A 25,725-nucleotide genomic window follows, 5' to 3' on the forward strand; every position below is an offset into this window, starting at 1 on the left:
CTTTAAGAGGAAAGTTCAATCTATTTACATTTATGGTTAGTATTGATATGTGAGGTCTTATTTCTTTCATTTTATTAATTCATTTCTGGTTGTTTTGTTTACACTTTGTTCCTTTTTTTCTCTCTTAATATTCATCATTGTGGTTTTCAGTAGTAGTAATATTTGAGTCTTTTCTCTTCCTTGTTCGTATGTTTGCTCTACCAGGGGTATTTAGGTTTTCATGTGTTTTTATGATTGTAGATACTGTTCTTTCACTTCCGGGTGTAAGACTCCCTTATGCAGTTTTTGTAGGGCCCATCTAGTGGTGATCAATTTCTTCAGGTTTTCCTTGTCTGGGATAGACTTAACTTCTCTTTCATTTATGAAGAACAATATTACTGAGTCATCCTTGGCTGACAGATTTTTCTGTCAACACTTTGAATATATCATCCTATTCTCCTCTGGTCTGTTAGGTTTCTGCTGAGAAATCATCTGTTAGGGTTTTGTTTTTGCATTTTTTATAAGTGGCTAGATGCTTTTGTATTGCTATTTTCAGAATTTTTGCCTTTGACTTTTGACAGTTTGCCTATAATGTGCTATAGAGAAGACCTTTTCGCACTGTATCAGTTTGGGAATCGCTGAGCTTTCTGTATCTAAATGTCTAAATATCTTGCTAGACTTGGGAAGTTTTCATCTATTTTTTATTAAATTCATTTTTGAACTCTTTTATTGTCTCTTCACCTTTTGGTATTCAGAGAATTTGAATATTTGGTGGCTTTATGTTGTCCCATATATCACATAGTGTTTGCTCATTCTTTTAAATTCTGTTTTCTTTATTTTTGCCTAATTGGATTATTTTTAAAGACCTGTCTTCAAGTTCTGAGATTCTTTCCTCTGCTTAATCCACTGTATTGTTGAAGCTTTTAAATGTACTTTATGTTTCATTCAATTTTTTAGTTCTAGAATTTCTGTTTTTTTTTTAATGATCTTTATCTTTCTGGCAAATTTCTTATTCACATTCTGCATTATTTTTATGATTAATTTGTATTGTTACATAGTATTCTCTTGTATCTCACTGAACTTCTTGAAAATCAATATTTTAAATCCTTTCTTCAGGATTTTGTAATTTTTTAAAATTAGGGTCTGTTGCTGGAGAATTATTGTGTTCCTTTGGAGATGCCTTATTTTCTTGCTTTTCTCTGTTTCCTATGTCCTTATGTTGATATATGCATATTTGGTGAAACAATTGCTTCCTTTAATTTTTTTGAATTTGCTTTCATAGGGGAGGATTTTTCTTGAAGATATATCTATGGTATTGGTTGAGTAGGACACTTCGGTTTTGATTCTTGGTGCATGCAATAGTGTCATTTCTGTATGAGTTCTTCTGTAAACAACAACAGTGGTGTCTGTGATTTTCTTGGTGGCTTAAGAGGTTATTGTTAGCGAAGGCTGCGGTGAATTCTGCTGGAGACAGGGATGTCAGGTGGGCCAGTCTTCAGAACCCAGTGGTGGCAAGGGTGGCCTGAGTGTGCCTGTCCTTCGGATCTAGTGTGGCATATGCAGGCACTGGTATTAGCAGGTCAGGTGGGCCAATTCTTGAGTCTCTAGGTAGCTTGCTTGGATGCTTATAATGGAAGAAGTAGGTAAGTTATTGGGCTCCTGAACAGCAAATATGGCACAGGTAATGGCAAATAAGTGGTGGGACAACTCTCTGAGTCTAGAAGGGTGCACACTGCACAAGTGGCTGTGTTGGGCTAGGTGGGTTAATTTCCAGGCCCACAGGTAGTACACGCAGGTGGATACTAGCCATGGTGGTAGTAGCAGGGTGGGTGAGTCCAACGGCGGGCACTTGGGTGGAGTGCTCACATGCCCAGATTCCCCTACCTGCAGTTTCTGACACTCTGAGTTGCTGCCACCAGGGCTACAGTGGCAAGTGGGAGGGAAGTTGATGCTGCCAGGTCGACAGTGGTGGACTGGCCTGGGTGGTCCCCAGGCCACTTTATTACCTGCTGTGGCACTGGGAGCAGGGAGGTGAAGCTGGGCCATGTGGGGCTTGTTCTCAGGTCCCTGGTAGTGCAGGCACTGGCTGTGGTAGGCAGAGTCAGGGTGGTCCCCAGAATCTGGGTAGAATGTTCAACTGGGGGGTAGCAACAGCTGCTACTGAAGAGGGCAGTGTTGCTCTCAGTGGCAGCCACAGGCAGGCAGGTGAGGAACGTGCACCTTGTTCATATTTCAGCCTCTGTGCTGGCAGCCCTCATTTTGCTTGTTCCTCAGCCCCAGCAGCAGCAACCTCCCTCCCACTTGCCACTTCAGCCCTGGTGGCAGCAACCCAGAGTGCCAGAAACTGCAGGCAGGGGAATCTGGGCATGTGAAAATGCATGGTGGCTCCACTGCCAGAGGCAATGGAGTCACTGTAGGTGGCCCATGCCTTGGCCCTTTGCAGTCTATTGAGGGATGAGCTCTTAAAATGGCATCTTGCTGTAACTGCATAGGACTCTGGGCTGTGAGGGACCCACTGTGAGCTTCTTTGCTGGAGCATCATGTGGTCTCCAAGAAGCTCCCTATATCAGCTTCAGGGCCTTCTATAGTCAAGAGACTCTCCAATGACTATGTCTGCAGGAGTCTATGGTGGGAATGTGGACTGCTGGGGGTCTCTGATTTACTCTTTCCTCACAATGGGGAGACTCTCCAGGTCCCCAGTCAGTCTCAACCCAGCAGGCTGCTTCATTTATCTCTCCTTCCCTGCTTTGGGGCTTCCTGTCACTTCTCTGTTGAATTCCAGTGTTCGCTCTTAGATGATCTATTTGAAGTGTTACTATCTACTCACTATTTTGGTTCTTTGGGGAGAAGGTGAGTATGAGATGTCTCTAGTGAGCCATCTTGAAGCCTCTTCTATGACTGTCTTTGGTTAGTAAGCTATTACCCTGGGAAACAATATCTGTTTATTGTCATGCACAAAAATATCTTTACACATTGTGAAATGCTATCACAGAGGGGAAAGGATGAACTTCAACTTTCAGAACCAGCACTAGCACCTGTGGTTTTTACTTCTTAGATTTTTCCAGGAGATCAAGATGTCATACCACCATTGTTAATTCCAAGTTAGTAAAGGTGTGTAATGACCAAGGTAGCTGTTGTGCCTGGGGTCAGATGTTCTGGATCATTAAAAATAGTTTTTTGGCCAGGCACAATGGCTCATGCCTGTAATTCCAGCACTTTGGGAGTCCAAGGTGGATGGATCACCAGAGGTCACGAGTTCGAGACCAGCCTAGCCAACATGGTGAAACCCCGTCTCTACTAAAAATACAAAAAGTAGCTGGGTGTGGTGGCACACGCCTGTAGTCCCAGCTACTCGGAAGGCTGAGGCAGGAGAACTGTGTGAACCCGGGAGACCGAGGTTGTGGTTAGCCAAGACTGTGCCACTGCACTCCAGCCTAGGCGTCAGAGCAAGACACCATCTCCCATCTCTCTCTCTCTTTATATATATATACACATATATATATACATATATATACATATATACATATATATACATATATACATATATATATATATATATATACATGAGTGTACTTAATGCCACTAAATTGTAGATTTAAAAGGGTAAATAGTAAATCTTAAGTTACACATATTTTCACACAATACTTTTTAAAAATTGATTACATTCAGTGCCTGATTCCTGGATATCTTACTTCTTTGCCTTCTTCTGGCCATTAGGTAAAATCTGAATGAATTAAAGAGACAAGTTGATTTCCATTGCTTGGAATAAGCCTCAAATACTGATGAGAATAAATCCTGCAGTGTAGTCTTTATTGTTTTGTACCCTCACTATCTTCACTGCTTTTCCTTCCTGTTTTACAAAATAAAACTTCTCTGAAGCTGTCTTTTAAAATGTTCTTCGCTAAGAAAATTTTAGTGTATTATATTTCACTAGGGACTATAGAAGCATTTATTGCACAAATTTCTCTCGTGTGCTGTGTTTTGAATAACTAAAGTGTGACTTGTAAATTCTTAAAATTTGTTTATCAGCTTGGAACAATAAAAGTGATAGTCTGCATATGAAAACATGCTTTAAATAATGCAATGCATTCTTTTAATATAACTCAAAAAGTTTTTATATTATGTACATTTGTCCTGCAAATGACATTATCAATTCAATGAAAATAGTGTGAGAATTATTTCATTCATGCAATAGAGATTTAAAGAAAAAACTCTCATTGTTCACATTTTAGACAATGGAATCATGTAAACATCAATCATGGAGAAGAGGTTTCCATGGAATGCCTGTACAGTAGTACTTTAAAAGCTTCTTATCTCTTCATAGCTCATTTGTTATTAGATGGCATTTTAATAAATAATAATTTACAATTTAAGGATAGTCAATAGTTAATGTAATGATTCAGAAAACTATGCCTGCCTCAGAAAGACCTTAAGTCTAAGTACACTAAGCACTATTTTTAGCACATGTATTATATATATATATTTCTATGTGCATTTTTTCTGAACAGAGCATAAGAAAATAGGTTTTTCACATGCAGAAAATGTGAATTCTTTTTTAGAAAGAAGGAAACATTTCAAAAATAAAATGATCAGGTTGCATAGATTGATCTTGAAATCATGGCTCTTTTTGGGAAAAGTCCTTTCCTTTTTGCAGTTTCTGCATCACTTATCTGGATCAAGTCTCTCGAGTGTAATCTTAAGAGCTGTCGAAAACATAAATCATGCCAAATGGGTAGTAAAAAATGATAGAAGGTGATAAGCTGATTTGCACCATTCTTCTTGCTGACAGTTCTCTGTGATCCGCATTTTGACAATTGTAAGTCATGGAACCCCGGTCCACTCATCATTGCTCTTTGCACATACCTCCAGGTGTGCCAAGGGGCACAACGAGACCCATGGAAAGCTGTCAGAGCACAATACAGAGGAGAACGTGGATGGGGTGCTATGGACGAGGAAGCCTTGGCTCCTCTCCATCTGAGTTCGTCCATAGGACTGTTTAAGCATCTTCAAGGCACGGCCACTAGCTTCCCACAGAGAGAGCCATTTCAAGAGAGCCCAGGTGGAAGCTGTAATGCCCTTTATGATTAATCTTGGAAGTCCCACTGTCCCAGCAGCCCTATCCTATTGGTCACACGGAGCATCTCTGATTCGGTGTGGGAGGGAAATACACAAGAATGTAATTGTCCAAAGCCTGGGTCGCTTCTCACAGATCCCAAAGCACTCCTGGAGCAGCCCCCACCTGCCTCCTCTCTGAAGTCTCGCCTGAGCTGTCCGCTACTGCTTTTCTACTCCTGCCCAGGGGAATCTATTTTTAGGTTATTGCAGGGTATAGATGGAAAGCCCACATTTTCTACTGTTGTTAACCAAGATAATTGTCCAGTATGCATGAATTATTTCTCTCACTCATAACTACCCGAAATTCCCCTGAGGCATTGGTTTTCAATGCTGGCTGTGAATTAGAACTACCTGAGAAGAGAGAGAGAGAGAGGGACGGGGATGGGGGAGAGAAAGAGAGAGAGAGAAAGTATGTATGTGTGTGTGTGTGTGTATTCTAGTTTATATACAGTCACGCGCCACTTAAGGATGTTTCAGTCAACAATGACAACTTCCAGGATGGGGGGCCAGTGAGATTAAAATACTATATTTTCATGCTACCTTTTCTATGTTTAGACACACAAATACTTACCATTGTGTTACAATCGCCTCCAGTATTCATTGCAGTAACATGCTGTACAGATTTGTAGTCTAGGAGCAAAAATAGGTCTTACTATATAACCCAGGTGTGCTATAGACTGTGCCATCTGGGTTTGTGTAAATGCACTCTATAGGATACACACAACGACCTAACAATGCATTGCTCAGAACGCATCCCCATCATTAAGAGACACACAACTGTATTATCCTTTTTATATTCTATTCTATTTCAATAGTAATTCTCCCACATCAGAAATGTGAGCTTCCCCAATTCTTCTCTGATTTACTTGATCAGGAACAAGTTCCAACAAACAGTAATTTTTTTTTTTTTTTTTGAGACGGAGACTTTTTCTGTCTCCCAGGCTGGAGTGCAGTGGCGCCATCTCAGCTCACTGCAAGCTCCACCTCCCGAGTTCACATGATTCTCCCGCCTCAGCCTCCCGAGTAGCTGGGACTACAGGCGCCCGCCACCATGCCTGGCTAATTTTTTTGAATTTTTAGTAGAGACGGCGTTTCACTGTGTTAGCCAGGATAGTCTCGATTTCCTGACCTCCAGATCCACCTGCCTTGGCTTCCTAAAGTGCTGGGATTACAGGCATGAGCCACCGCGCCTGTCCAACAAACAGTAATTTTTAAAAATTGTCCTTGAAAAATCCCAATGTGTGTTACAAACCACTGCATATGTGTTTCAGAAACAAAAGCTAGAGAGCCTGGCTAGATAGAGCGCACAAATCTTAACTGTATCACTCAATACATTTTTAATATCTATACCAAGCATATCCAAACTGTGGTCCCTGGGCTGCATGTAGCCCAGGATGGCTTTGAATGAGGCCTAACACAAATTCATAAACTTTCTTAAAACATTATGAGATTTATGCATGTACTTTTTTGTTTTTAAGCTCATCAGTTATTGGTAGTGTTAGTGTCTGTTTTTTTGTTGTCGTTGTTTGTGTTTGTTTTTTTTTTGAGACGGAGTCTCACTTTGTCGCCCAGGCTGGAGTGCAGTGGCACAATCTTGGCTCACTGCAACTTCCACCTCCCAAGTTCAAGCAATTCTCCTGCCTCAACCCCCCGAGTAGCTGGGACTACAGGCAAGTGCCATCATGCCCAGCTAATGTTTGTATTTTTTTTTTTTTTTTAGTAGAGACAGGGTTTCACCATACCAGCCAGGTTGTTCTCAAACTCCTGACCTTGTGATCTGCTCACATCGGCCTCCCATAGTGTTAGTGTATTTTGTGTGTGGCCTAAGATAATTCTTCTTCCAGTGTGGCCCAGGGAAGCCAAAAGATTGGACACCCCTGGCTACATCATCCAGTTCATTATAGTGCATTTACAGCACACCAGAGAGCTGGCCGGTGGTCCTCCCAGTCAATAACCCCTCTCAAAGGTAGCCACTATTCTGACTTTTATCACCCTATATTATTTCGCTTGTACTTGAACATTATTTATATAGAATGATACGGTATGAACTCTTTTGTGTCTGTTCGCTTTTTTACACTCAATAGTTTGAATGTGAGATTCATTCATTTTGCTGCCATTAGTTGCTTCTTTTTTAGTGCTGTTCAGTTTACCATTATTTGAGTAAACTATACTTTATTTATCCAGTGGATTATTTCTAGTTTTTGGCTAACAAAGTTGCTATGATCCATTCTGTGGATGTCGTTTGGTAGACATAGCCATTCATTTGTGATGAAGTAGAATTCCACAAGCAGCATTTTGGAATCATAGGTTAGGCATCTGCGCAGCTGGGGAAAATATTACCGAACATCCTTCCAGAGTGGTTGTACCAATTTTCCCTTCCATCCACAGGGTATAGGAGTTGTAATTACCACACACCCTCATCAACACTTTGTATTTTCAGTTTTTTTCAATTTTATACATTCTGGTGTATAATATCACAATATGGCTTTAATTTGAATTTCCCTGATGATCATGAAGGGGACATTTTTATATATTTATATAAAACATATAAGTTGGATATCTTTTGTGAAGTGCATATTCAAATCTCCCGCTCACTGTGCAACTGAATTTTTTACTTTTTTAAAACTATTTATTTGTAGGAGTTGCTCAGGCATTATGGATATAAATCCTTAGTTGGTTATTTGTATTGCAGATATTTTGTTTCCAGACAATGGCTTGCCTTTTACTCTCTTAATAGTATATTTTCAGGAATAAAAGTACTTAATTTTCATGCAGTTCACAATTTATCAGTATATTTTTTATGGGTTTTTTTGGTATCCTGTTTAAGGAATCTCTGCCTTTCCAAGATCATAAAGATGTTTTTATAGATTTTTTTCTAGAATATTCTATTAAATCCTTCTTTAGTAGCTGTGAAGGCAGAGCCAGATATTTACTTCAGCTGGAAGAAGAAAAAAGAGAAAATATAGAAGAAATTGTGAAAATATGAGCTAATACCTAAAAATAGTATCTTGGTACAATTTTATCTGCTAGATTATAGGCTCTTTGAGGGCAATAACTGTGTCTTACTCATCTACACATTTAGTTCAATGGCAAGCTCAGTACCTCACACACAGCAGACATATATAAAAATAAAGCTGAATTTGCTTACTACTAAGTTCAACCTCTGTCCTCATCCAAACAAAGAGCCCTCACTGAAAACCAACAAGAAGAGTCAATATTCAAGATGATGAGAACTTGGAAAAGCCTTAGACATTGCCCAACCAAAAGTCACATCATGGCAAAGGAAGCGGACAGGACTTCCCGGGTCACACACCAACTTAATGGCAGGGCCACGATTTGATGCCAGGACTCCTGCCTTCCAGTTCACAGACCTTTCCCACATTTCAAAGCCTCCTAGAAAACCCCAGGTCTATTTTTAGAGAACCCACATGAATGTCAGCTGTTAGATTTCTTCACTGTTGATTCAACATATAAACAAAAGAGTTCTGCAGTTCTTATTATGTCTCTCTGCTGAATTACCAAGAGGCAATCAGCAGGAAACTAAAAACATCATAAACTTGAAGGGGAGCTGTGGAAAAGGGAGAGTAATAAAAAAATATTGGTTTTGGGTAACATTATCTTCACGTAAGGGCTTGTATGGTTCTGACCAATTTTGAAGAGGGCTTTGATTCCTTCCAGGCAATCCATGTTAGCTCACACTTGTGTATTCTGCTCCCACTTACTTCAGACACAGGTAACTGAGATTCCATGCATACCAGTAACTGTTGAAGCACTTGCTTCACCCTTCCTTAAGGCAAAAGCATTTATTTAGACTGGATGTTTCACATTGGAAGTCTGTGGGTGGATAAGGAACACAGATGCAGTCATCTATTTATGTTTAACAAGCCAAAATTTTTCTAAAGTTTCACATAAAAAATAAGCAGAATGTCTAGATTTTTTTGAAAAAGAGAATTGATCTCTTGAAGAAGAGAAGAAGAATCAGTCTATGTGATAATAATAGATTTGCATCTCAACAACGATGGGCTTGAGTTGGACTGGCTTGCCTTCTTTCATTCATTGCTTCATTCATGGACATCACCTCTCTTCCCTCTGTAGGCTTTTGACTCAGGGGCCCTGACTTAAGCAATAGCATAAATTAGGTAATATTATTTTCTGCTTATAGCCAAAATATGCACTGAATTTTTTTAATTCTAACATATATATACATTCTAAGTTTTATATATATTATGCTATGGACTGAATTATGTGCCCCAAAATTCATGTATTGAAGCTTTAACCCCTAAATGTGACTGTATTTGGAGATAGATACTATAAGAAGGTAAGTAAGGTTACATGAGGTCTGATAGACTGAGCTTGGTGGCTCACGCCCATAATCCCAACACTTTGGGAGGCCAAGGCAGGTGGATCACTTGAGCTCAGGAGTCTGAGACCAGCCAGAGCAACATAGTGAAACCCTGTCTCTACTCAAAATTTAAAAATTAGCTGAGCATGGTGGCACACACCTGTGGTCTCAGCTACTGGGGAGGCTGAGGTGGAAGGATCACTTGAGCCCGGAGTCAGAGGTTGCAGTTAGCTGAGATCATGCCACTGCACTCCAGCCTGGGTGACACAGTGAGACTCTGTCTCAAAAAAAAAAAAAAAAAATGAGGCAATTAGGTCTGATAGGATTAGTGCCCCTATAACAGGAGACGTCTGAGAGGTCACTTTGTATGTGCATGCCCTGGTGAAAGGCCACGTGAGCACAAAGCAAGAAGGCAGCCATCTGCAAGCCAGAGAGCCCTCACTGAAAACCAACCACACTGGCACCTTGATCTTGGGCTTCCTAACCTCCAGAACTGTGAAAAAATACATTTCTGTTGTTTAAGCCCCTCAGTCTATGGTATTTTGTTATGGCAGCCTGAGCTGACTGATATACACATGCATACCGCAAGTTAAATCTTTTCAGCTCCTCCATAAACTGCAAATTGACTTCACTGATTCTGGAGCATTCTGGCTTCTATTTGGCTGCCAGTTGGAATACAGTCATTAAAAACCTTATTGACATCTTCCTGCTACTCATTCTGTACAATAAATGGCCTCAAAGGGGTTTAAAATTATTTTGGTATAATTCTTCCTCTAAGGGAGACAGTGGCTTCATGGATGTAAGTCTTAGCATCTACTTGAATCCATGTCTTGTACATAACTGTCTCTACTGATTTTCCAAAGTGACTGGAAAGTCTCTTACATAGGGACTGTGTAACGGCACCATCTCAGCCTTGATTGTCCCCAGTTCCCTGTCCTAGAGTTACGATGTTCACCAAGAAGGTGATACAACGCAGGTACAACTTCAACAAAAACAAATATCAGAATCAGACTCTTCTTACTACAATTTAAAACACAACACATGCCTTTATAGCATTTTATTTGAAAGTTTCTGAAATCCCATCATTTGAAAACAAACACATGCATTTTTGTTCTAAGAGACACTAATAGTGACCTAATATGTATATTCATTCTCACCCTGGGGAAAACTATATTATTTGAAAGTTTTTGCTTTTTTGAGCTCATTCTAGGGTTGCAATGAACAAGGCTAGATTCTGCAGCTATATTTCATGAAGTATCATTATCCTTCTGCCAAAGCAAACTAATGGATGGCTGGGAGGACAGATACAATTTGGAGGCAATTAATTCTGCTTCAAATCCCAGTTCACCCATGCTAAATAGCACTTGAATCCCGATTCAAGATTTAGTGTCCAATGGCCTGTGGAAGCCGGTGTGGGCTGCTCTTCATGGCTCCATTCTGCAAAGGGCCTGCCTTTTGTTCCACTTCCTCTTGGCCCTGTGCTTGTGGGCAATGAGATCAGTGATGGGCTGCTTCTTGTTCAGTTTACCGGGGCCTCGAGCTGCTTTATGCCGTGATTTACAGCATGAAGGGAGTCTCTGATGAGCTGGTGCTTGCTACTTGTTCAATTTGTCCCAACTACAGCAGGGCTCATGCTGCCATCTGCTTGTGATGCTGCAACAAAAACACTTGAGGAATGAGCCTGTCTTTGTCTCCCTCCTGACACTGTTTGGTATATTCTGGACTGGAAATGGCATTAGCAAGCCAAAGATACTTCATGCTCATAGAATCATCCTAAACAGGAGGTGCAGCCAGCGGCTGGTCAACAAATATCACTGCTAGGATTATTCCAAAAACATCATCTTCCACTCATGATTTACAAACACAAGGGGAAATGGTTGTTAAGCAATTGCTGCTAAGAGATCAGCCCTTAAGCCCATCCCTTCCCTTTTTTCTCTTACAGAATAACACTGGCTGCAGGCGGCCCTCTGGGAGCAGCTGAGTTTGCTGACTAAGAAACAAATTCTAGGACAATTGGCCTCACCTTTCATCACTTATTTTGGTGCCTTCCTAAGATCCGATGCTCTGCAAGCCCCAGCTTGCTTTGCTTTGATGGTCTTACACCAGGCCCTGCCATTTACTAAGCCACCTTGGACAACTTAGCATTTCCGTAGCTCTGTTTCTCATCTGCACACGAGGGTTGTTGCAATGTGATGCAATAATTTAATTATTTATCATTATTATTATTGATGTTGTTTATTTAAAGATGGAGTCTCGCTCTTTGGCTGGAGTACAGTGGTGCAATCTAGCTCACTGCAGCCTCAAACTCCTGGGCTCAAACGATCCTCCAACCTCAGCCTCCTGAGTAGCTGAGACTACAGACATGAGCCACCACACCCAGTCTGATACTGTGATTTTTGAAGAGTACCTGGCACACAGTAAATGCTCCGCAAATGTTAATTACCATTACCATTATGGTGTTTCAGCTCACACCACGATAAGTGAGCCAGGCTAGAAATGGGGAATCAAATAAACACAGGGAACAGAACCCTGAATTGAGGCTTAAGTCCAGAGACACTGGTCTGCTTTCAACTATACCTTTTAAAGTTCAAAGCACAAACCTCAACTCTTTCATTTTGCAGAGAGGGAAACTGAGATGGGTAAAGCAGTTTGAACGTGGATGTTAGGGAATTACAAGGACTTTGCTCAGAGTCCTAATTGTGCCGCATACCAGCTAAGTGACACCCAGCAGTTCATTCAATCTTTCTGAGTCACGTCTTAGTATGATCCCACATCTTAGTGTCCAACTTTTCCTCCTGCCTCACAAGGCTGTGGTGAGGACCACCTGGGTTGATGTGCTTGGGCACGGTAAGTGCTTCCTGAATGGTAGCAGTGGTGGCTATTCTTGTTCTTGCCCAATTCATGCAACTTGAAGTGGTAGAGTCTGACCCCAGTGGCTGACTCCAACTCCAGGAATCTTTCCTCTGCTGCCTGAAGAACAGCAGAAATACACACAAAAAAATCAGAGGTCTGGTGAAGCCCAACACTGATCCCATCCTACACGTAGGACAGCAGCCTCCATCCAGAGCCCTCACAGATGTGGGGTGAGTAACAGCAGGACGAAGTGTGGAGGTGGGAAGAGTGTTCACTGAGAAGCAGAGTCTTCAGCCCAAACTCTGCTCCCCTCACCCCCATCTGCCTAGGCTTTGTGATCAGAGAATTTCATGAACATCTTAAGTGTTTATAGACCTGCCTTTCTGAGATCCCAGTCTCTGAGGTTAAATTGGTTTTGGTCATCATAATTACTAGATGTAATGGGAAGGCTCAGTTCATCTCAGAGTTCATTGCCATACAGAGGCTGTGTTAGAAACACACAAAGGCAAACTAGAGAGAATTGAGGAAGCCAGCATGTGCACAGTAATGGTGCATGGCAGAGGGTGGTGGAAGTTCAAATGCATCCATGAGGGAGTTGAAAGAAGGATGTGGTTAACATGGTTTGGTCAGGGGGAAAACATCTAATAGAATGCTGAGCACTTTATGTATGTAATCTAATTTAGTCCTTAAAGCATTCTCCCAGAGACAAATGCAGTTAAATAAATTTCACAGATGAAGTTTAAATGCTAAAGCCATATACTCAAAAGAGCCAGAGCTAGGAGTGGAACCTGAGTCTGTATTGAAGCAATACTGCAAACTCTTTCTATTGTATCACACTGCTTCTTAGCATTTATGGAGCACTTACTGTGTACCACATACTCTGCAATGTATGCTGCATTGCAGAGTATGTGGTACACAATAAGTGCTCCATAAATGCTAAGAAGCAGTGTGATACAGTAGAATTGAGTTTACCTTATGTAAACCTCAAATAACTCATTTGACGTAGATGTTATTATTCACAACTTCTAGTAAAATGGGGCTAAGTAAATTGCCCAAGGTGATACATTAAGTAAAAGGGCAAGATTTGAGCCAAACTTTAAGCTTCAAAATCTATGCCTTTTCTACTGTACCATAATTTTCTTTCTCATTATTCTATAAATTTTAAGCAAAATATTCCCAAATTCAATCAGGCATTTAATAATGTATTCTAAACTATGCAAAATTTAGCATATTCTGCTTATCCTTGGGGCCAAATACTGCCTCTCTAACTGTGCAGTGCCACCAGATCACATCACTTCTTGCAATGTAAAACTTCTAAGCCAAGTAGGGCAGTTATGCTGGGACCTTCACATACCTTTTTCTTTTGTAATTTTTATAACTTGGGAAGCTGAGAAGATCAACCTGAGCAAACTAGTGCTGTGTCAAAAGTGAAATACGTAGAACACACAGTGGTGGTATGAGGAATTAAATGATCTAATGACTTTCTGCTGAGAAGATTACAGAGAGGTGAGAAAATAATGTACTCTCTCATCAGAAGTCCAGGAAGAAGTTTCTGGATCTTTTCTCTAAAGGCAGAAATCACTAATTTATCACAGGAGACTTCCTTCCTTCCCTCCCTCCTTCCCTTCCTTCCTCCCTCTTTCTTTCTTTCTTTTTCTTTCTTTCCTTCCTTCCTTCCTTCCTTCCTTCCTTCCTTCCTTCTTCTTTCTTTCTTTCTTTCTTTCTTTCTTTCTTTCTTTCTTTCTTTCTTTCTTTCTTCTTTCTTTCTCTCTCTCTCTCTCTCTCTTTCTTTCCTTTCTTTCTTTCTTTTCTTTTCTTTTGAGACTGAGTCTCATTCTGTCACCCAGGCTGGAGTGCAGTGGGGTGATCTCAGCTCACTGCAACCTCCGCCTCCTGGGTTCAAGCAATTCTCCTGCCTCAGCCTCCCAAGTAGGTGGGACTACATGCCTAGCTAATTTTTGTATTTTTTTAAGTAGAGACAGGATTTCACCATGTTGGCCAGGATGGTCTCAATCTCCTGACCTCGTGATCTGCCCAGGTGTGAGCCACCGCACCTGGCCCAGGTGACTTTCTTTATACAAAATCCACTTGTTGTTTTCGTTAGATCTATTTTTCTTTTGTTTTGAGGCTTTTGATACATTCACATGGATTGCATTACTAAAATGATCTCCTCTGGCTGATGTTTGTCTCTTTGATCTCTCTTTCTTGATCTTCCTTGACCCCACTAGAATAGTGAGGGCAATGACAGCGAGGTAGAAAGGCATACAGATGGGTTCCGGGTCTAAACTGGCCCTGCTTCTCAGTTAGGTGACCAACTTGTCCCAGTCTGCCCTGAACTTTCTCAGTTTTAGAACTGAAAGCATCCTGGGATATTCCCAGTCTTGGACAAATCAGAATGTCACCCCATCCTACAAGGATGAGAGTTTAAAAAAGGTATGGCTGAGGCCTGGGTATAAAATTAGTCCAAAAAACCAAGAGGCATTTGGCTAGAGTCTGTTTAGTTTGAAATAAGAACTTCCAGGGGTAGAAACCCCCGGAAGGTATGTGAATAATAGATGTTGAGCTCACCCTAGAGTTTCTGGCCCAGCAGGTCAGGGTGGGGCAGAGAATCTACATTCCTGACAAGTTCGCAGGTGAGGCTGATGATGCTGGTCCGGGGACCATACCTTTAGAACCACCACCCCACAGCTGAAAGACCTTCTCTGTAAAAAGTGCAGGATTCCTCCAACTATGATTACGCTAGCACCATCTTGCCACTAAGCCTGACCTTGTATATGCCCATTGGGCTATTTTATTCTTGCTAAAGTCTTTATTGTTCAGAGAGAGAGAGAGACTGAGTGATAGACCAGCAACATGGCCACCATTGATTAATGAGCCCCTGCTGCCCCGGTGCCTTCAGGATCCTCTGGCATGCAGCTTTTGCCCTCATTGCCTGGATTTGAGGGAAAAAAATAAGAGGTCTCTTTAGAAAGCCTTGAAGGGCTAAGGCTAGGGAGGTTGAGCAAGGCTACAGATCATTGGAGAAGTACCAACCTGACCCTCTCCAACCCACAACAAAACCTTTTCTTGAGTGATTAGCCTCAGAGAAAGGTGATTTGTTAAAACCCTGGGTTCACGCTTTTGTGCCCTGGGCCTAGGACATCTGGCAGGAGCCAGAGAGCTCTCTGATACCGGGCTTGAGCCCCCATTCTCATTCACTGGACTGTGCATCATTGAAACACTGGCTACTCATTCTCATGCTAATCCGTGAACTCAGAGAGCAGATGTGAAACATTTGGTTCTGTTCTTGCTCACTTGTAAAGAACTAATGCAAGTTTTTTTAAAGGGAAGGGCAGAGTTGGGCTGAGAGAGGGGTTAAGGTGAAGGGGGAGGGAGAAAAGGAAGAAAATGGGGTGAATTCCAGGAAGAAAGAAAAGTTTACGTGAATGACTTTCTGTCTTGGTGGGCTAAAGCACTGCAGTTGATGTGAACTTCAGCCAAACCAATATAAGGCAGGAAATACAAATTAATACTAGAGGAATGAAATACTTCCAACTTGCAATGTACATATTTTCTATAATGCAAAGATGGTAAGATATAGAAGGTTCTCTCCGGTGAGATTCTATGAGCCTTTTTCTCTCTGCCCCATGTAAAAACATTGTTTTTAGGGGCAAGAACAATTTATTCCAACCCCCAGGCATTTTACACTGTAATTATTTTATATTTAGAATGCCATTCAAAAGTTGACAGTAGTTTAAGTGGAAGCTGGAAGTTATTCCAAAAAAAGTATCTGTTTTACTATATGTATTTCTTTTTCTATCAATAGAAATGTACATATGAATTCATTAGAGAGATGAACAGATAAATAACTTCTAAAGTTGTCAGAGATTTAATATTCCTACATGGTTCATTTGACTAAAGTGCCTATATCATTGATGAAATTGTAAATCTGTTAATGACAACATTGATTCAGTGGAATATCTAGATTTGTTTCCTCCACTGTCATCAGGAAAATTCTTGGGGAAAAAGACTTATGATACATTTGCTGATGGCATACTGTCCCTCTTGCCCAGGATTTGTGGTCTGTTTAATGCATGCCACAGATACAGGCTGACATCTGCAAAGCATGCCAACTCGAAATTGTTTACAACTCTTACCCAAATGTCCTCTACATTCCACCAGCCAGCATCACTCACTTTAACAGTTCTGCTGCGTCAGTAGCCTCTGCATGTTAAGTGGACAGATCGCCACCTTCCACCCTTGCTCGTTTCTAGAAGTGTCTTAAATGACTGCTGCCCAGGCTTCCCTAGTGATAAGAATGACCTGGAGTGCTTATTAAACATAGAACTTCCTGGGCTCTCCCCTAGAGATCCTAATTTGATAAATATAGAAGGCAGGGGTTCCAGCATCCCTATCAAGTATTGAGGATGAGTTTGATCAACAAAAAAACTCTAGGTCACATTGCCCAAAAGAGTATTTTTGGGAGTTGTCTATGTGGCAAATAGGGTCTGATATATACTGAGCCACGTACTCTCTGCTCCAGCCATTTCTTCTTCTCTAGAGCTGCTATCTGCCTAGGTTTGCAGGTCAGGTGTTTGGGGGGCCACGTTTGACCTTTGATACCTTAGGATGCCTATTCTCACTTTACTACCATGACCTACAATTTTTGGCGACTTGCCTCCTGATATTTAGCACGCAGTTCTCTCTCTTGTAAGTGATTCCTTCTCATCACCATTCCATGTTTAGGAAGAGAAGCTTGGGGACATTGAATAATTAAGGTCTTCAGGTTCATTTTGCCCCCGAGTCCTCTGGGGGAAAATGTTCCCTAAACAGTAATTTGGCCTTCTGGGAAAATTGTTATTTTTAAGTTTGCCACCTAGAGAGACCCTGAGGAGAGGCTACTTCAAACATAATGTGGCACTGTCCTGGGAGCCACCATCCCATGGCTGCACTGTCCTGAATTGAGCCCACACTTGGGTGCTTTTTTCTTCATAGTGATTTTCTCTCAGTAGCCTCTCTCCTGTACATACCTGTAATCTAGATACACACACACACACACACACACACACACAAACATGGGCCCTCACAAGCACATTTAAACACAGGAACACAGGCACATGCACGCCCACACCCACACATTCACACACAAAATTCACACATAATTGCACATACACACATCTCTTCCAAAATCCTCAGACATATTTTTGAATGTCTAGACTTACCTTTGGGCAAGGTTCTTGTTTATTGTCATAGAGTTTTTTAGCTTATCCAAATCATAGCATGTACAAAAGCACCTGCTCTGGTGACCCTGATCATCCACATATAGATAAGGAGGCCTTCTCTCTATCCTGAACTCAAGGAAGATCTCGAACAAAGGCATCAGCCAACTTCACAGGCTGGTGTGGGCAACTCAACCAAGACACCCGTTTCCACACCTTTTGAAGAAGTTGTTACTTCATCCTAATATAGAGACAGAGGGAAAGTTTCCTCTTCACCCACTGAAGGTTCACTGAAAATGAACTGACAAAAGGCAGATTAATATGAGAAAAAGAACTACAACATTTATTTAACATGCATAAGCACAGAAGTTATACAGAAAGTATGAGGCTTGAGGAGGGGCCAGATGGCTGAGGCTTAAATACTCTCTTCATAGGGAAGATATGTATGGACCTGGGACGCTGGCATCATTTTGTAAATGATTCTCTTTGGAAGCTGGATGGAAAAATGAGGGTGGCACAGCACTGGAACAAAAGTTGTCTTATGCAGATCAAGTCCTCCAGGTAATCCCTCAGAGCTGCCCTTGGGAGAAAAGATGAAAAGTCTGTCTGGGCATGGCAATTACTGCCAGTCTTTTCTCTGTGGCTGATCTTTCCTGGTTATTTGATGAGATCGCTAGGGAGAGGGTCTTAAGACAATTGCATTTCTTTTGGGAAGAAGCTTTCTTAGTCAGACAAGAACTTTCTCTAAGTCCCTTCCAGTGTTTCAGGAAAGAGAGTCAGAGAGACAGGGGAAGGTCATAGGGAAAAAGTTTGATACTGAAGCTTACTTTTGTGTCCTTTCAATTTTCAAAACACTCAGCATGCCAAAGCACCATATTCTGGGGAATTGTCTTCAGTGTCCCAAAATTAGAACCATTCAATCTGTTCTACGCATTTTGATTTCTACTTCGATGCTGCTACTGAGGTCTCTCTTTTTTTGTTGTTGTTTTGGTAGTTGTTTGTTTGTTTTGAATCTTTACCTATCCAAATCCTCAGTACTAAAGAAAGAATCCTCCATTCAGCCTTCTGATTCTTCCAGGCATCACCAAGCTCCTTCCCTTTGGAATATCTAATCTTCTATAATTTCCATTACACAATTTTATATTTAATTACATATTATATGTATCATTAAATATTATTTCAAGTATAAATTTCCATTCGGTCTATGAACACGATGAATTCCATTTTGAGATTCCTCTAGCCAAATTCTGTTTCTTCTATGATATTTATTTTCTTCCTTTTATAGCGAATATATTTTTCAAGTGTCAACCTGATGTCCCTAACTAGATTGTAAATTAGTACATCAGTCAGCAAAGACCTACTGATTACTAACGATGAGCTGGGGAAAACTCATTAGCAAGGTAGACTTATTTTTACTCTCATTGTGCTCGCAGCTTTCCAATTTCCTCCAATTAGAAACTAAATTTATGTCCTCAAAGAAAATTACATATGCTAAAATCTTATATTATTATTGCTAAGACAATTGCATATGCTAAAATCTTATATTATTATTGCTAAGACACCTCCGAAACAAGATAAAGGGTTTAATCGGTACAAGATATAAAATACACATCTCATAAGTTTGGCTATGTGCCCATGGTCAGGTTTAAAGAGTTAGTAACGTGAGATAATAACAATAATATTGACTATTTATTGGGCACTCTCTATGAGTCAGGCACTCTATTAAACCCTTCATATGTGTTACCAGAAGGGGTCCTGATCCAGACCCCAAAAGAGGTTTCTTGGATCTTGCACAAGAAAGAATTCGAGACAAATCCGTAAAGTGAAAACAAGTTTATTAAGAAAGCAAAGGAATAAAAGAATGGCTACTACTCCATAGGCAGAACAGCCGCGAGGGCTGCTGCCTGGCTATTTTTAAGTTTACTTCTTGATTATATGCTAAACAAGGGGTGGATCACCCATGAGTTTTCTGGAACTGCAGGTTTTTTCCCCTTTTAGACCATATAGGGTAACTTCCTTTCATTGCCATGGCATCTGTAAACTGTCATGGAGCTGGTGGAAGTGTCCTTTAGCATGCTAATGGATTATAATTAGCATGTAATGAGCAGTGAGCTTGACCAGAGGTGACTTTCATTGCCATTTTGGTTTTGGTGGGATTTGGCCAGCTTCTTTGCCACCTGCTGTTTTATCAGCAAGGTCTTTGTGACCTGTGTCTTGCACAGACCTCCTATCTCATGTTATGACTAAGAATGCCTTAACCTCCTGGGAATGCAGCCCAGTAGGTCTCAGCCTTATTTTACCCAGCCCCTATTCAAGATGGCTTTGCTTTGGTTAGAATGCCTCTGACGTATGTATCAACTCATATATTGCTCATGATAACTCACTTGTAATAGTGTATTATGATGCTAATACTACTATTATCCCTATGTTTCAGATAAAGAAAAACTGAAGCTAGGAGAGATAAGTAACTTGTCCAAGGCAACTGACAGGTGGTGGACTCAGATTCAAACCCTTGAGATTTAGCTACAGAGCTTGCGCTCTTCACTGCTATGACCTCGGCTTACACCGTAACTCTCAGGTTTACTGTGTAGCCTCTGTAATATGGGGGAGAGTATCTGGCCATAGTAACTGTTCAAAAAAGTGCTAGCAATCAATAGTGAATTGCGCAGTTTGGCTTTATCTTTGTCCAAGTACTCATTAGGCAAGTAACACTTTCGTTTCTTACTACTATGATTTTTAATTATACTACCATGTTTTTTAATTACAGTTTTCTTGTCTTGTTGCACTGTGGTCAGAAATTATGAATGATGAAATTTATGCTATTTAAATTTTTTTAATTTAAATTTATGTATATATAATATTCTCTAATTTATGTTTTGAACCAATTTAAAATATTTTGCTTTCAATAAATTAGTATGACTTTTATTCTAAGATGGAACAGGTATATTTGGTTTAATTTCAATAATTTTAATATATGGCTTTTGTTTCTTATGCTTCCTTTCTATTTTCTTTGTTTCTATGCTACTATATTTTCTGGAAATTTTACACATGCATGTGTTAGTTTGGAAGACATTCTGTCTGATAGAAGTTCTGCTTATAGTTGTATAATGTCTTTCATAACTGATAAGCATTCTTTTAAACTTATATTTATTAATTTTATAATGATAAAAATGAAATTATAATTGGTGAGTTCCCTCAATGTAACATGAATTCAGTTACACTTTTGAAACATTTTTTCAGTATTTTAATATTAATTTATGATTTTTTAACCTGTCACATTTGTCTCAAAAATTATAAGATGTAATATATAATATTTATTACACTACTTGTATTTATGGTTTTAGATGGAGTTTTAACTTGCTACTTATGGTGTTTTTACTTTTGATTTTTTTTTTTTTTGAGACAGAGTCTCACTCTGTTGCCCAGGCTGGAGTGCAGTGGCACGATCTTGGCTCACTGCAACCTCTGCCTCCTGGGTTCAAGCGATTCTTCTGCCTCAACCTCCCAAGTAGCTGGAACTATAGCCAAGCGCCACCATGCCCGGCTAATTTTTATGTTTTTTTATAGTAGAGATGGGGTTTCACCATATTGGCCAGGATGGTCTCGAACTCCTGATTTGGTGACCCGCCCGCCTTGGCCTCCCAAAGTGCTGGGATTACAGGCATGAGCCACTGCACCCAGGCCCTTCTTGTTCTTAACTCTATCCTTAGTATGTTACACATACAAGTCACATAATAAATATTGGATAAATAAACAAAAGAAATTGTTATTATTACTGTTATTATTATTGATTTGGTTACCTGAGACTAAATAAGTGTTTTCAAGCTTTTCATATATACTTTAATTGTTTTTAGTATTCTACTAGGCTTTTTTTTTTTTTTTTGAGATGGAGTCTCACCCTGTTGCCCAAGCTGGAGTGTAGTAGTATGGTCTTGGCTCACTGCAACCTCCACCTACTGGGTTCAAGTGATTCTCCTGCCTCAGCCTCCCGAGTAGGTGAGATTACATGTGCCTGCCACCACGCCCAGCTAATTTTTGTATTTTCTTTTTTTTAAGTAGAGACAGGGTTTCACCATGTTGGCCAGGCTGACCTCAAACTCCTGACCTCAAGTGATCCGCCCGCCTCAGTCTCCCAAGGTGCTGGGATTACAAACATGAGCCATGGTGCCCGGCCTCCACTAGGATTCTTGTCCTGAGTATATTACACTCTAGCAAAATGTTTACAAGGCTTTTTTGCTCCTAGTTTAATCACAATTCATATATTATGCCATGTAGGTCTTATTAATATTAATAGGTCTTGACCTTTCTATACATCTGCACTTGAGTAAGAATGATCTGCATTTAATGACTGGAATGATGAGACAGGGATTTGTGCCGGTGGAGTTAATTATGGTGACAGGTAGATTTTGGATCAAATAGAAAATGCTAGCATTGTTTTCAAGAGATTATTGGCCCAATCATCATAGGTACCAAGAAATCTAATTGAAAGGCTTCCTAAAACTCTTCTGACCTCTCCTGACCTCATTATATCTGCCAGGAGGCAACAAGGGCTATTGGAAGGAGAAGGTGAAGATGGGAAAGAAATGGAAGAGATTCCAATTTCAAATTTGTTTCCTGAGAAACAAAACAAAATAAAACTGTTCATTGACAGTTTGGTTTTTTTGTCTCTTTTTTGTTATATCATGCTCTAGGTTTTTATAATCTCACATTAAATTCTGTGATTTATGTTGCCATATATATATATATATATATTTTTTTTTTTTTTTTTTTGAGACGGAGTCTTGCTCTGTCGCCAGGCTGGAATGCAGTGGCGCGATCTCAGCTCACTGCAACCTCCACGTCCTGGGTTCAAGCAATTCTCCTGCTTCAGCCTCCCGAGTAGCTGGGACTACAGGTGCGCTCTACCATGCCCAGCTAATTTTTGTATTTTTAGTAGAGATGGAGTTCCACCATGCTGGCCAGGATGGTCTCGATCTCTTGACCTTGTGATCCGCCCACCTCAGCCTGCCAAAGTGCTGGGATTATAGGAGTGAGCCACCGCGCCTGGCCTCTTCTATGATATTATTAACATCGTGTCCATTTTAGAGATGACGATGCTTAGAGTAATGTGCCCAAGGTGTCACAGGTGCTAGATAATTGTGTGGCGATTTGAACACAGGTGAGCCCACAGGTGTAATCACTACTGCAGGGGTTCACAAGCTATGATCCAGCAACCCTAGCTTAAACTTCCTAGGAATGCACATTTTCTGCCTCACCTTAGACTTACTGAGCTAGAAACTCTGTGAGTGGGAGCCAGAAATCTGTATTCTGTGTGATTCTAAGGCAAACTGATGTTTGAGAACCACTTCTATATTGTCTCCTCCTTTGCATGGATGTAATTAAAATGTATATTTGCTGATCATTCACCAATAACTTGAATTACTTTACTATCTTCTCAAATCAGTGTCCTTATTTGAATTAAACCCAGCCCAGTATATGTAAATTACTGAGTTAAGATCTTTGTCATGTTAAAAAATAAAGCATTCAAGTATCAATTACAAACATACATAAAGAAAAGTAGTATATCCCCTCATTAAAGGCAATTAGCCTCTCTTAATAGAATTCCTAGAAGGATATTGGAGTTGGAATTGTACGAATTTAAATTGCAGATCTCAGGCAAATATTTAACTATGATATTGGAAAGTGGGAGATTAAATGTTCATTTATGTATGCAAATAGGCAGAGATGCAATTACACAGATTCCAATGCTGGCTTACACAGTCTAGGCAAAAGACCAGTTTATTTGTGTATCGATTTTTCTTTGGAGGCCATAGCATGTCAATCTCTGTCTGAAATAGAAAATATATGAGTCAAAAAGAAACCATGATCTAGCAATTACTGCTAGGTATTTACCAAGAGACATGAAAGCATATGTTCCCACAAAGTCTTATACAGCAATGCTTACAGCAGCATATTTGCCCCCGACTGGAACAACCCAAATGTTCAGAGCAGGTGAATGAATAAACTGGAATATCCATAAAATAGACTATGACTCAGCAATAAAAAGAAAGTAATGGATGCTCCCAACAGCATAGATGAATCTCAAGTTAATTATGCTGAAAAAGTCAGACTGTAGAGATCACATCATGTATTATTCTTTTCATATAAAATTCTAGATAATGCAAAGTAATGTATAGAGACAGAAAACAGATCAGATTTTCTGGGAAGTAGGTTGATGATGGAGCAGGTAGGTGTAGAAAGGGGCTAATGATATGCTGAGTATCTTGACTGTGAATATGGATGCATAAACTGTGTATACTTATATATGTCAAAAGCTATTGGTTGTACAGCTTAAACATGTATGGTTCATTGTATATGAATTACACCTCAGTAAAACTTTTAAACATTTCAATTTAAATAGTTACATGTGGATAATGGCTACAGCCTATGTAGAAAAAATATAATGACTCACCATCAGTTGTGGTGACTTCAACATCTACATAAATGACTCACCCCAATCCTGGTGTCTCTGTTGTTTGACCTCCTAATTTCCACCAACTCTTTCCCTCACTCTATTTCTGCTACCTACTGCCAGCAGTTTACAAACTGCAAGCCATAACCCAACAATACGTCTAAAATATAGTAGGTTGCAACCTGCAATTTTTAATGAAATAGAATAGACAGGAAATGCCAGAGTATTTCTCGTATTATCTTAGTGTGTCTCAATGGTAATGATCAGTAGTGTTTTGTGAAACTTAATTATACATGTAGGGAGATAAGCATGTGTATGTGTATTAAATTGCATGTAAGATTTTTTACTGTAGGTTGCTGGGCACGGTGGCTCATGCCTGTAATCTCAGCACTTTGGAAGGCCGAGGCAGGTGGATCATTTGAGGTCAGGAGTTCGAGACCAGCCTGGCCAACATGGTGAAACCCCATCTCTACTAAAAATACAAAAATTAGCCAGGTGTGTTGGTACACGCCTGTAATCCCAGCTACTGAGGAGGCTGAGGCAGGAGACTCACTTGAACCGGGGAGGTGGAGCTTGCAGTGAGCCGAGATGGAGCCACTGCACTCCAGCCTGGGTGACAGAGCAAGACTCTTTCTCAAAAAAAAAAAAAAAAAAAAAGAAAAAGAAAAAGAAAAAAGATTTTTTACCATAGGTTAAAGTCAAAAAAATTCCAATATTACTGCCTTGTCATCATTACCCATAACTGTACTATCTCCTAAAGCCCTCAAATCATTGCACCCTATTTTTATTCATTCCTCACATGTGTATGTTAATTCTTCTATTTCCACTGTTTGATACTTCCTTGTTTTTTTGTTTTTTTTTTGTTTTGTTGTGTTTTGTTTGTTTTTTTGAGATGGAGTTGTGCTCTTTGTTGCCCAGGCTGGAGTGCAGTGGCACAATCTTGGCTCACCGCAACCCCTGCCTCCCAGGTTCAAGCAATTCTCCAGTTTCAGCCTCCCGAGTAGCTGGGATTACAGGCGCCTGCCACCACACCAGGCTAATTTTTGTATTTTTAGTAAAGATGGGATTTCACCATGTTGGCCAGTCTGGTCTCAAACTCCTTGCCTCAGGTGATCCAATCCACCCTCCTCAGCCTCCCAAAGTGCTGGGATTACAGGCGTGAGCCATAGCGCCTGGCCTCAGGTGTCTTTTCCTTTCTCCCAATCAGCTTAGATTCCATAGTCCTTCTTACAATCTCTTCCATCTCTCCCATGTTTCCTCCTTAAATTCTCTTTCTTCTTTTACTTCATAGTTATTTGTTTAAAAAATTTCACCTTGGTTGGTCCCAAATCTTGATCTATTTCAACCTACACTCAGGCATCTGAACACAGCTCAAGAAAATGCAAATGAAACTGGGCTGATGTGTTGTATTTAAAAGTTCGTGAGCACAAATGCCAGGTGGGCTGTCTTTTTTGAAGTTCCCAGAAAATTCACTTTCCCCCTTAATTTCATGCCTTCTATCCCTACCTCAAGGACACACCTTCGTCCCTACCTCAAGCCTCCTCCAGCAGCAACCCTATAAGCCTGCCTTGCAAAAACAGAAATAAACAGTGAAACACCAGTATGAGAAAAGTGCATTAGAGGTCTTGGTAAGATAAAATAAACACTGAAATAGGATTTCCTAAGTTAGCATGAACAATAGAAGGTGATGGAATGGTTAAAATGAAAGATACATAAGAGAATTCCATGCCTTATCTTCCTCTACCACCAAATGTCAGATTCACCTATACCTGTACCCATATACTTTG

Source organism: Nomascus leucogenys, chromosome 19 (assembly GCF_006542625.1).
Source record: "Nomascus leucogenys isolate Asia chromosome 19, Asia_NLE_v1, whole genome shotgun sequence".
NCBI classification, from domain to species: Eukaryota; Metazoa; Chordata; class Mammalia; order Primates; family Hylobatidae; genus Nomascus; species Nomascus leucogenys.